The sequence below is a fragment of the Podarcis filfolensis genome, assembly GCF_964270895.1.
Source record: "Podarcis filfolensis genome assembly, chromosome: 1".
NCBI lineage: Eukaryota > Metazoa > Chordata > Lepidosauria > Squamata > Lacertidae > Podarcis > Podarcis filfolensis.
This window is the reverse complement of record NC_139604.1, coordinates 50,009,706-50,022,699: the sequence shown is the minus strand read 5'-3', so window position 1 is coordinate 50,022,699 and position 12,994 is coordinate 50,009,706. Positions and strand designations below refer to the sequence as shown.

At 44.3% G+C, this 12,994-nt stretch overlaps 1 long non-coding RNA gene across 2 annotated transcripts in view; it reads right to left on the bottom strand.

The window, feature by feature from the left end:
• Positions 1–2,510: 2,510 nt before the first annotated feature.
• LOC310749437 overlaps positions 2,511–12,994 on the bottom strand; it is a 31,821-nt gene continuing 21,337 nt past the window's right edge. For both annotated transcript variants that reach the window (XR_014541625.1, XR_014541626.1), the window contains one exon: positions 2,511–9,482. This is a non-coding gene — a long non-coding RNA (uncharacterized lncRNA). The remainder of the gene's footprint in view (positions 9,483–12,994) is intronic.

Here is a 12,994-nt window from a genome sequence, read left to right as displayed (position 1 = left end):
CTAATCTCTGCACCACATTGGCTTCTATTGTAGCTAATAGAATATGTGGTGATGTGTGCTTGGTTATGGAGCGTGTGTGTGGTGACCACAACACTTTCTTCAGGCTGAAACAGGTCCTCGAGTGCCAGCTAATGATCAAAATCCAGCAGAGAGTGTTTGACATATTGACAGTGTGACACATGCCTTCGACAGCTTGCCTCACTAGCATGTTATATGACAAAAGAATGTTACCAGGAAAGCCTGGAAGCATGAAGTTTGGTAATGTCCCTCTACACATGCAAGGAGAGAAAGCTGTGGCCTCCAAAACATTAAGAGACACTCGTGGAGCATCTTCCTCAAAGCTCCTGCTTTCCACTATCTGCGACGGTGAGAAAGAGCTGGATGTATTCTGGTTGGCTGGGGAGTGACTCAGTGAGTCAGCACGCGGCATGAATTCCATTCCTGTACAGCTGGCTTCCTCTCCATCTGGCAAGCGGAGATGCTGAGAGAGAAAGACTTGGGTGGGTAAGAAAGGCAACAGGGAACGAAGGGGAAAAGTTTACAGCAGGATTCAGGTAAGGCAGTTCAAAAATCATCCATCTCTCTCTCACGCATCGCATTGACTTTTCACGTCAAAGGTTACACTCCAGGGAAACTCCAGCCATATCGTATCAGATTAAACTTGTCCTGTACACTGCCCACACTCTGAGGCTCTCAAAAATTGCCTGCACAGGTGCACAAGATCTTTTTCACGCCATCTAAAATCAGCGCAGGGGAAAACATTGCTTAGAACAACAACAACAACACTGCGCGGCTTAATTTATACTTTGCCCGGAGACCGTGACTTGGCAGGAGAAATGGACCACAAAGATTGAGCCTGAATGTTCCATTGCCTCTTCCTTGCTGATCCCTAATGGGTTGCACATGGGGATATGTTTGAGCTCCCTCCTTGTGTTTTCTTTGCTTTCTGATTCTGAGCCGTCTGTTTGCTTGTGTACACAAGTGCAGAACCTTGCTTGGAATAGGCTCCATCTTGGCAGGCTCCCTCTTGGCAGTCCTAGTCAGGCTGCATATCTACCTCATGAGCTACGGGTGGATTCGCCTTTGAAAGGCATTCCCTTTGGAGCTGTTGGATAGATCTATCTCATTCTACCTTCATTATTTTTAACAGCACCTGGAAATGGATCCGCCAACAGTATCAGGTTCCAGAAGAACAATTTTGGATTCTGTTTCGCAATTCTGAATAAGGCGTGAGGCTCTGTTTGGCCTTCTGCTGCATGTGTTCATTCTTCACACATTTCCTCATGTACCATCTTTGGTCATAGTTGTCTGGAACCAAAAATCATATGGAAAGAATCCTAACCAGTCAGCAATTCATACGTTTTCATTAAGGCTGGGGCAGAAGTTCACATAGGAGATGTTTAGACTAAAAGCTTGAAAGGGTGAGGGCACCAAACCCACCCAGGTCACTTTTTCCTCACCACTATGGTAGTGATGATGACCTGCTGTGGTCCTCTGGGTGCTTGCCATTTTCCTTCCAGACGTCCCCTGGGAATGATGCTATGGGCAGGATAAAACTAAATTGTGTGCGTGGAAGATGTCCACACATGAAATGAGATTCACCCACCCACCTTGCCTTTGCATCCCCCACCTCCTAAATCTACTCTGAAGGGTTGGGAGAAAACTTGGAACAGGTTTAGGGACCTACCTGGGCATGCGGGAGATGGAACCTCGGACCTCCTGCATGCAAGGCACACTCTGTAAGTTAGCATCTCAGCTCTATCTTATGGTACCAAAGATTGCAATTCCCTAGTCTGCTTATGAATTTGGTCAGTTCTTAATATGCAGCTGATACATAAATAGAATAGCATTAGTCCACCATTTCTACTCCAAAGAAAGCTACATATCACAATGCACTCAGCAGTCAAACTTGTGGATCCCAGAGATCAATTGAGGGAGGGCAAAAACCACACTGCTATCTCAAAAGAATTCCTGCTCATCTACTCCAGTTTAAAAGGAAATGTGCCTGAATGGTGGGAGACAATTCACCCCTTCCTCTCCATTTTTATTTCTATCCCTTCTGCTTTGTTATTCTACCTTGGTCCATCCTTGTGCTGACCCCAAAATGGTGGCATCAACATGTCCTTGTCCTTCCTTGCTGACTGCAATTCCCAGGAGGCCATGTGATAATAACTACACAAAAGTCACCACCAAATGGAATGTGATCACAAAGCATGTCAGGGGGTCCTTGACAATTGCTACATCTCTCTCTCTCTCTCTCTCTCTCTCTCTCTCTCTCTCTCTTTTGTAGTGAAGATAGTGTGGTCCCATCTCCCTCTGCCAAACAGAGTGACACCCCAATAAAATGACTGAGCAAAATGAAAAATAACAACTATGACTGCTTCACAAAGAGCAATGCTTTAAGGAGAGAGGGAGAAAACACCCACATGTTAACAATCTCCGGATACAGATAACATGTTCCCTGAGGAATCCTTAAAATGACAAGTTAACAACAGGCCTGCCTGACATAGCTGCTTTTTAAGGTTTATTTCATAACACATTCTGCTTCCTCCTGATGTTGGCTTTCAGGGTTGTTTTATTTTAAACTTTGTGCGACATTTCAGCACTGTTTATAGCAAGGCTGAGCCAGCAGTGGCCTGCCCATGTAACCCTTCTTGCACTGTCATGCGCTTGGAGAGGGTTGCTCCTGGGCACCTTCCAATCTAGGTCTCTCTGACCTTGGCTGCCTCCATGACAGTTTCTAGACCCGAAGCTAGGAACGTTTAGACCTTCCCTCTCGCATTTGGCTAGGTAGGGTGCTTAATATATCCCCCCCCCCATGGCTTTAACCCATCTCAGTTCCCTTGACAGCTTTGTATTCTCCCCCCCCTTGGCATTTTGTAGCAAAAACAAACAAACAGCTCCCAATGTATAATTCACGGGCGTGTTAGAACAAATCACATGTCAAGAATACTGGGCATGGTGCTCCTAGCAGACTCATATAGATCCTTGCTCAAAAAAAAAAGAGTCCTTGTGAAAATTAATCAGCAATTCGGTGTGATTCTTTTCTAATTTGCACATTTATATGCAGTTTTGCCTGATATACAGTTTCACAAAGCATATTTTCTCAAATATTTATATTTCCCTAACAGAATGCAGTGTGTGTGTGTGTGTGTGTGTGTGTGTGATGCAATATAAAATTAGGCCATGGATAACTGCCTGCTCATTCTACCCCAGCTTTCCAGTGAAGTTCCAATACCAGGGCAGTAGGTCTTCCCACCTTAATGTCCACATGGCTCATTTTCTGTTCAGAAAGAGCAGTTAGCAAACATATAATAATGTATCTTTGTTTGTTAGCAGCTTTTCTTCCAGGACACAGAAGAACTTGAATTTGACACTGTCTCCAAATTTCCAGCACAACTGAAGCGGCATACGCACTGTACATGTGAAGCTCATTTAAAGCACATGACTTCTCCCAAAGAATCATGTAGTTTGTTAAGGGTGCTGGGAATTTTGACTCTGTGAGGGGCAAACTACAGTTCTTTGGGGATGTCACACTCTGTGCAGTGTGTACACAGTCTTTGTTGCAGCCTCTCATACGTTCTTTATCTAGCCACACCCTTATTGCGTGCAGGAGGGGAAAAGAAACTCTTCACCTATTTTCCCTCCTAATTCTTTAGAATAAGACAAACAACTATTCCTAAAGTTGAAGGACAGATCAGAAATCATAAAATAAGGGGCAATGTTTATCAGAGAGAGTACTGAAGGTCTAGTGTGTTCTGTTCTGAAATTTAGAACACAAATGCAGTCACGTTTTTCCCCATATTCCAGCAATAAATGTAGCAGGCCATGCAAATTCAGAAGGTTCAATAATATTCTGGACACCTAACAATTTGTGTGTGTATGAATTTACACACACCAGACAAAAACTATTACCATGTCTGCACCTATTTGCCATAAATCTGGAATGAAAATGTTATGGTCCCTTGCAAGACGTTCATTAGAACTGCCAGAATTTTGGGAGTAGGATTCTGAATTACCAATGCAACAATATTTAATAAAAGTCATTACTTTTGCTAGTGTCAGGTGGTGTACTCCTTATCAACTTCGACCCACATCTGCGGGGATGGGGGGGCATTCGTTCCAATGGGAAATTTCCCTGCAATTCAGATTTCAGGCATAGGAAGAGAGCTACAGATTGAGTCCACATTGAAGAGGGACAAAGGGTTAAAGCCCTTCACCCCACATCCCAGACTGCACCCTCCACACCTGCAAATTGCTTTTGAAAAGGCAATCACAATGGCTAATTGCATTCTGTGCACCCAGCCTAGTTTAGGTCTCAGCAACCAACCAGCACAACCAAACTGAGAGCCTTGAAGAAACACCAAATCCCGGTTTTGCAGTTTCCCTATGAGATTCCTCTATAAGTGCCAGTTGGTTCTTTAGTGTTCGTTGGGGAATGCTGTGATGTCATCATTTGCACATAAATATGCCACTTTGCTCCAGATGTTCACAGAAAAAGTTCCATACAACAAAGCGAGTGTGTGTGTGTGTGTGGGGGAGTTAAACAGATCTAACCTTTCCCTTTTGAAACATATCACTTTCTTTTGGAGAGATTTCCCCTTGAAATGTGGCTGTTTATTTAACATCGTCCCTGGCTGAGGCTGGAAACTTGCTATTTCAAACACAGGAATTTCTTTCCGTGAAATATATTAAATAAACACAACCAAAGTGTCTGTTTATGTCGGCACTATTAACTGCTGATGTTGAAGTAGAGCCATCCCACTGGCTTTCCTCTCAACAGCCATTTATCACTGATTTGTGTTAGAAATATACTTCCCTATGATTGAACGATGGAAAGTTTTGAGCCATTAATGGTTGCCCCTTTGGTTAATTGCTCCTGTTATTGCAAATTCCATCCATTAATTACTGCATGTTTCAGCTGCTAATGTTCTCTTGCAAGGAAATAATCAAAATAACCCTAGTTTCAAAGTCCATGCAAGGCTGTATTTCTCTTCCAGTGGCTTGGCCTATTGTTATGAAGTCATTATCCAATCACCTAGGTTGTGACCACAAGAAGGAAATGAGGGGCATAAAGGAGCAACCCCTTGAACACCATCTATTTCAACTAGCCTTAATACATCCCGGAAGGAAAAAAATAGCCATATTGTCCACTTAAAGCAAGGCTACTTAATACTGGCACTGAAAATTTTTATCTCCACATTTGCTGGTTAACATTTCCTTTCAAAATGAATTTTATTTATTTTATTACATTTATATCCCACTTTTTCTCCAAGGAGCTCAAGGTTTTCCCCCTCCTCATTTTATTCTCACCTGTGAGGTAGTTCACTTTCAGAGTTTGTGACTGGCCCAAGGTCACCCAGTGAGCTTCAAGGCCAGTGCAGGGATTTGAACCCTGGTCTTGCCAGTCTTAATCCAACACTCTAAGCATCACACCACACCAGCTCTTTGCAAAACATTGCTTCAGTCTGGCCTGATGAATGGGTTAGAATTGAATTGCAAAAGTGTGTAGACACCCGGTTAAGTATTGCTGTTCAAGAGTGCCCCTGAGGAAGCCCTCTGTTGGAAACATGAGGAACTTAAGTAATTAAAAAGAAATTGTTTTGATTTGTTCACCTGGAAGTTCCCTCCCACCCTTTTTTCCCTTTCCCTTTTCTCCTCCTTCTCCTCCTCCTCCTCCTCTTCTTCTTCTTCGCACTTTTGGAATTGGAACTTCTGCTGGCTGAGGCTGATAAGAGTGAAAGTTTGAAACATGCAGAGGGCACAAGATTTGTGAAGATTGCACTAGATCTCTTTTAAAAAAAACAAAACCCAAAAAAACTTACCTATCTCAAAAGGGCATCACACACACGCCCAGCATAAAATGAAATCCTGGAACAAGTTTCTTTTATAGGCATCTCAGTCGAGATTATACAGTGGGGCGAAAGTAGGTCACAAAAAGCATGAACTCACCCCACAGTTCACTAAGGGACAGTTTACAGTGGACTGTAGCAAAATGTGCTGGGGAAATATGCACTGCAGGACACATCGTGCAATGCTTTGTTATTCAGAGTTACCAAACAAGTAGATGACAGCCACGGTTTTTATTCTAAGAAGAAAGGCCATTGAAATGTTTGCTTTGAATCATTTGCTCTCCCCTTTCTAAGAATTAAAGGAGGTGGAGTAGGCTTCTAGGAAGCACAGCACACAGAAGCTTTTGTTGCCAACACAGACCAGAAGCATCACCGCATCCAAACAATGAAACAGCCGGCCAGGCCACTGAAAAGCTGGCTGATTGAATTTGGAAGCCTGTCACACCACTTTCCAGAGTTAGTTTGCAATGCTGACTAGAAGCTAACTGCAGATATCTACCCAAGTGGGAGTAAACAAGGGAAGGGACCACTTGGGTGACCGTGTGCAGACTTTCTGGCTTCACAAAGCTCTTCAGAAGGATGAGCTGTGGCAGTCAACCTACACAGCATTGTTTGTTTGCTTGTACCTCCTCTGGAGATGGAACTCATTAATGAAAATCAACCCAAGGTAGTTCCACAAAGTGTAATTTTCCTATTGTGGTTATAAATATGCAGATTTTCTGAATCTGGAAAATCAAACACATTTCAGATGCCTGCCTGGTCAACATGGGACCAAATTGTACTCAGAAAGGGCCTGAAGTTTCCTAAGTCCTATAAATGATGTCAATGCCATACACCAGGCCCTATGCTTCTATTGTGGCCTGTTTATGTTTGTCTAGAAAAGGAGTAGGTAACCTCTGACTCATAGAACAATCATGACCAAATAGGAGGTCCAATTTTGGCCCTGAGGCCATGTTTCTTGAACCACACCCACCTGTCAATCAGCTGACATCACTCACTATGTCAGCTGATGGGACAGGAGAATGGTGTTGAATTCTGCCTTGGCTGCACAAACGGGTGCTTGCAGTCCTACCAGGATTTAGCCCCCCACCTGTCAGCTGAAGAACAAGGGCTAAATCCTGCTCCGTTTTATTGCTTGTGCCTGTTCCCAAGCCAAAAGGAAGGAGCATTTTGCAAGCAAAGGAAGAATGCTTTTGCCTTTGCTTTCAAAATGCACCTCTTTCTCCCTTCCCCATCACCTTTGCAAGTGTCTCTTTTCAGTCTCCAACTTCGCAGTGATTTTTTCCAGGGAAGGGGGAGATGCACAAAGACTTTTGCACACCTTTGTGACTCTTCACCCTCCTGGTTTAAGATCAGAGAGAGATCAGGGACTTAAATGGGAGGTTAGTGAGACTTGCAAAGGTTTTTGCAAGCCTCTTCCCTCCTCCCTTTTAAGCTTTCAGTCTGAGAGCCTTAAAAGAGAAGAGTGAGAAAAGCCTCAGTGAGTCTCCTCCCTTTCCTTTTAAGGACCAGGGGGAGACTCACAAATGTTTTTGCAAGCCTTCTCCCACTTCCCTTTTAAGATCGGAGCATAAAGGACTTTGACAGATGAGCACGGCTGCCCACCTGTCAATAGTGTGGCATTATAATGACATCAAATGATTGACAGGCGGGCTTCCCTACTCATCTGTCCAATTTGGCCATAAGGCAGAACATGGTAAGAACTCGGCCTATGGAGCCAAAAAGGTTACCCAGCCCAGGTCTAAAATCTCCCTTAATGGCTTTCAACAAGTCACTCTGTCCTTTAACTAACTTCACAATGTTGTTGTCTAAACAAATGACTGTTAAATTCTCTGCATGCGAAAAAGAAATTATTAGCAATGGTGCAATGGAAATTGGTACAGTTTGGTGGGAGATGCTTTGACTTTCCAGTGCAAACGTTAAAGATGCCAAAAATGTTTTTATGGAATTCTTACCTTGAAGATGAATGGATGTTTCTAAGCCAGGCTGAATTTCATTGCTTTTAATTGGCGGGTTCCAGCTTTCCCCAGTGTTCTATGAGAACCAGGTGTAGCTAACTTTTCTTTCTGAATTGATTACCCCCCAATTATTTAATGTTATTTTATGAAACCTGAAGAAAAGATAAAGTGTTCCAAATTCTTGGGTGGCTGCCAGTCCTAGTGCCAACTCCATCATTAACAATTACAAATTGATGTCGGCTGTCGACACAGGGAGATTGTGTGGCACAATGGAGGAGATTTATGTCCCTTTGAAGCCAGTACTGATGGAATGGATTTAAATGAACCTGAAAAAGGAGTACAGATTTACTCCTCATTTGAAGCACTTATGGTTATAGATCCTGTGAGGCCTTCCAAAAATAATGTGAAAAATGTTGTATTGAGACAGAAATATATATCCTAGATCCTGTTACAAAAATAGAGATTTCGCTGAATTATCTTCATCAATTAAGCTCCTGAATTACTGCCACCGATTTCCCCCCAGAATGTATAAAAGCAGCTTGCAATGAGCAGGGCCCTGACAGGCTGTGAGTTGTTAAAAGTGAGTTGAGTTATGAACATTGGCAGCGCTTCCAGAAATGGGGGGGGGGAGTATGAGCCCAGAATTCTTCAAGCATTTGAAACTTGAATTATGAACAGAATAAAACCTGAAACCTAAATTTCAAAATAGAAGCAATATGGATTCTGAGAATGAAGTGGGATTATCCTGCCAATATTTCCTTCCAGAGATACATAAGAAAGAAGACTGTACAGTGGTACCTTGGTACTCGAATGGTTTGGCTCCCGAACAAATCGGCTCCCGAACGCCGCAAACGTGGAAGTGAGTGTTCTGGTTGTGACCGTTTTTCAGAAGCCGAACATCTGATGTGGATTCCGTGGCTTCCACTTGAGTGCAGGAAGCTCCTGCAGCCAATCAGAAACTGCACCTTGGTTTTTGAATGGTTTCAGGAGTCGAATGGACTCCAGAACAGATTAAGTTTGAGAACCAAGGTATCACTGTACATGGAGGGTGAGGTGGGGTAGCCACTGTAAACCCCACCTCCCAATGTTTCAGGCCACATGGGATTTATTCACATGCTCTCAAAATATATAAACCTTTTCCCCCTTCTCTTGTCTTTCTCTTAGCCAGAAGGGCCACAGTTCAGTGATAGGGCAGCTGCCTTGCATGCAGAAGGTCTCAGGTTCCATCTCCTGCATGTCCAAGTATGACCCGGCCTAAAAGCATGGAGAGTCGTTTCTGGTCAGTCCAGTCAATACTGAGATGTGTGGGTCACTGGTTAGACTTCATATGCGGCAGCTTTCTATATTCCTATATTCCATGTCTACATCCAACAGCAGAGCCATGGACTTTTACACTGGTCCCCTGCCCCAGGTTGAATCTACTTGTCTACAAACATAAATGTGTGTACCAATGGTTCTGCCATGAAGCAGAAGGTTATACTATGAGCCTTTTTGGCTCATCCCAATTCTCCACACAATTTGAGCAGTGGGAGAATCAAGCCCTGTGCCGCATTTCAGCAAATTGATGTCATTGCACCATTATACTCTTCTGTAAGTGGAGACTTGCAATTTTCTTGTAGAGGATAAATCCCTTCAATGTACTGAATGCCAGCACAGCTTGGATGGGCGGCAGCTGTAAAAGAAAAGAAAAGAAAAGAGAAAAAAGAAAAGAGTGACAGCAAAGAAGAAGACTTCTACTTGGAAGTATCGGCTGGTAATTACTGGGCTAAGCAGATGGAATTCTGTGAAAGTTTTAGCATGACTGCTGAAACCGCAAAACAAATTCACTCCTTCGTGTAGCCCAGTGGAAGTCAGAGAAGCCTTCCACCCTGCTCACATCTGGCTTGTCACCTTGTGCTCCTGCTAACAATTCCTGCCCCCCGTTAAAGAATTTCCTGCATGCACATTCCTCAGAAACCGAGCCCATGTTTCAGGCTTTGCCACCGAATAGCCCAAATGTTTTGAGATGTTCTGATTAGGAATGGAGTTACTGCCGTCAGCGTTCCCAGGTTTCAAGGAAGACTCTGCCTGCTGGCTTCAGCTGTCTCAAGCGGCCTGAGGTCGGAGGCTGGGCTTGTAATTGTGGTCTCGATAAACAAAAACAGAGAGAGACCAACATGCTGCAGAAAGGGGACTTGCCATAGCTAGCAGGAGTTGAAGGGGATGTTGGTCTGAACTGCTGGCGCCAAAGAGCAGCACTTTTGGAGCTGTTGTTTTTTGAAGCCCTTTCCACTTTTTTTCAAGCCTCCATTTGCCCATAAACATCTGACCTTAGAACAGCAGCTCCGCATGATGGAAAGAAAATGCATCCAAGCCCCCTTTTTTCTTTCTTAGAACTGGATGTTCTGAAGGAATGCCACAAGACATTGGGTCTGATATTCCAGAAAGAAACCAAATTAACTTTGGAAAGGAAGAAGTGGGTTACACCACGTACAACCAATGGCTTTTAATATTGACTTTGAATGAGCCACCATGCTGAAGCATTTCTATGCCTGGCTGAAACCCAACAGCTCAGCAATGTTCCTAATGACTGGGAAGATGGTACCAAGTACTGGTGGTGACTAGGTGGAGAGGCTCCAGCTGGCCTTGTGAGTCACAAGAAAGTCAGGCAATTGCAACGAAAGAGCCACCCACATTTCCCCAAGTCGTGGGGCAGGGTGGTTGTTCTTGGGTGGCTACATTACATCTGCAGTAAACCTATGCTCTCTGGACACACAAAGAGGAGGTGGCCTCAGTTCAGAAACAGTATTCTTACCATCCACCACCAAAGCATTCATAGGCATGCCTGCAGGACCTTTGGCCTACCAACCACAAGCATAGTCAACACAAGCATAAAAAAAGCATTTTAGAACTTCATTTGGGAGGAAATAAATGGAAATCCTGTAGTAATAATAGTATGTGAAGTACAAAGACAAATGGTTCTTTCCCACCAGGCGAGAAGTCAGTTCTTGCTTTTGTTCATAGGAGCCAACTCCTTGGGGCTGAGGGACCTTCACTCCCCCCCCCCAAATAAAATATTTGAGAAGGCTGGAGGGGGCAATGTTGATGGGCATTGCCATTCAAATGATGTGTGTGCACTGCATCATGTGATGAATTATGTGAGGTGAGGCTTACCTGCCCCCCCCCCCTCAATATTTTATTCGTTGGCACCTCTGCTTTTGTCTAAAAGATGGATCTTCCAAAATGCAGACAACTCCTAAGCCTGCACTTTTTGGGATCTGGGGAACAGTTATCTCCTGCCATTCTTCCTTCTGCACTGCTAACACCTTTCTGTTATTTCTACAGCTGATGTAGCAGGATCATGTGGTGAATATTTGCTGGACCAGACCATTTTTAATGCAAGCCACATTTTTAATATCCTACCCCCTAAATATTTGCTCATAGAAAACTAGAATGGCTTGGGTTTGTTTTTTTTACAAGATTTCTCATTTACATGCTTATTTTCTATATGCATTGAAGGACATCTTGCCATCTGCTCCAGGGAAAAAGCATTTGAACGTGATAACTGCCGCCTGCAACTTGACACAGTACAATTCAGGGGGAAAAGCCATACAATACAATTTTGAAACATGTATGGTTTGGCACCTACCCTCTTTCCATAAAGATAAGAATGTGTTGTCCATGACTGGGGGTCCCAGCCTCAACTACATACACCACACATTGGGCAGGGCATGCTACTCTCTCACAGTTATGCTAATAATGTGACTGCACCTGCTAATAAGGCTGGGGTGGGGAATCTGTATCTTTCTGGATTTGGTTGGACTCCAACTCCCATCAGCCTCAGTCAGCATGGCCAGTGGTCGGGTGTGATAGGAATCCAACAGCCTTTGAAGGGCCACAGGTTCCCCATCCCTGCAATCAGGGCTGGAGATACGCATGAAACAAAGGAGAGTTGAAACAAGCAGGATCGAAAGGGTTATACCAGGGGCTGCTACTCAGTTATTTAGTCTCCCTAATTTGCTTCCCAAGTGTTTTATCTCCCATCATCTGGCACAAACCCCTGGCGTCTCCAGACTGATCTCTGCTGCCCTATTTCTTTGCCCTTGTCCCCCTGTGGAGTCATCCTCTCACGCTATCTCCCCGCCAGGCAGAGCGGACAAATGAGTCCCCAGGGAGCCGATACTAACGAGATGCCACGAATCCCCTAGTCCCAAGGAGCTCCACAGCCCAGCCATCTTCCTTCCTCGGGGGACTTGAACGCAGCTTCTCGGCTACACACTTAGCCTCTGCCAGCCCAGGTCCTGGGAACTTTAGCTTGTTCCCAAGCTCAGATGATCCAGTTGACAGCACAGACTGGAGGCTGCCAAGTCAAAAACCCAGGGAATGAATGGGCTTTATTAAAAAAAAAATCATTCCAAGCTGAGCCCAGATCAGCAGAAACACAAACATCACCTACAAATTAAGAACACTGAATTGCCCATGTAATGCTTTAAAAAAGAAATTGGGATGGCGGATGACAACAACTCAACCCATCAGCACTCACCCAGTACTTCAGTTTTACTTTGCAACTTATAATGCTGCTCACAGGAGAAAAGAAAGGAAAACCAGTTTTTAATCAGGAAATATTGATGCTTAGTTTTCACCCTTCCCTATCTCCACCTCCATGCAAGGTCCCTCAGGTTTTGTTGATGTATAAATTTTCATCATTTGGTAATTTGGTCTAGACATGGAGCAGAATGAGCTGGTCAAAGTGCAATAGCAGATGGTACCACTGCAGGTGGGGGGCATACATAACTTGGGGTGGGGAGTGTGTAATCTCTTGCTTGGAAGTCACCATGAGACTCATTGGACTGGAAAGCTGGGGATGAACTTTTAACATCTATGTTAGGTACAAATCTCAGGTGGGGAATCTCAGACCTAGTGGCCAAACACCATCTTCCAACCTCTCCATCTGGCCTTCAGAACCCTCCTCAGGCCATGCCTCTCACTGGCCCTGCTCCCTGACTTTGGCCTGGTAGAAATGCACCCTTCAACTCTGATAATATCATACTGCTTGCCCTGGTGGAGGTATGTGTGCCAGACCTGCTGTTGTGGTTTGATGGTGCTGCAGAAACACCTTCCTGACCACAGCACCACTGCTGCTTACCTGGACAGTGCAGCAGGAAGGTTGGAGGAGCACAGGCACATGGTCCAAGCTGACCCAGC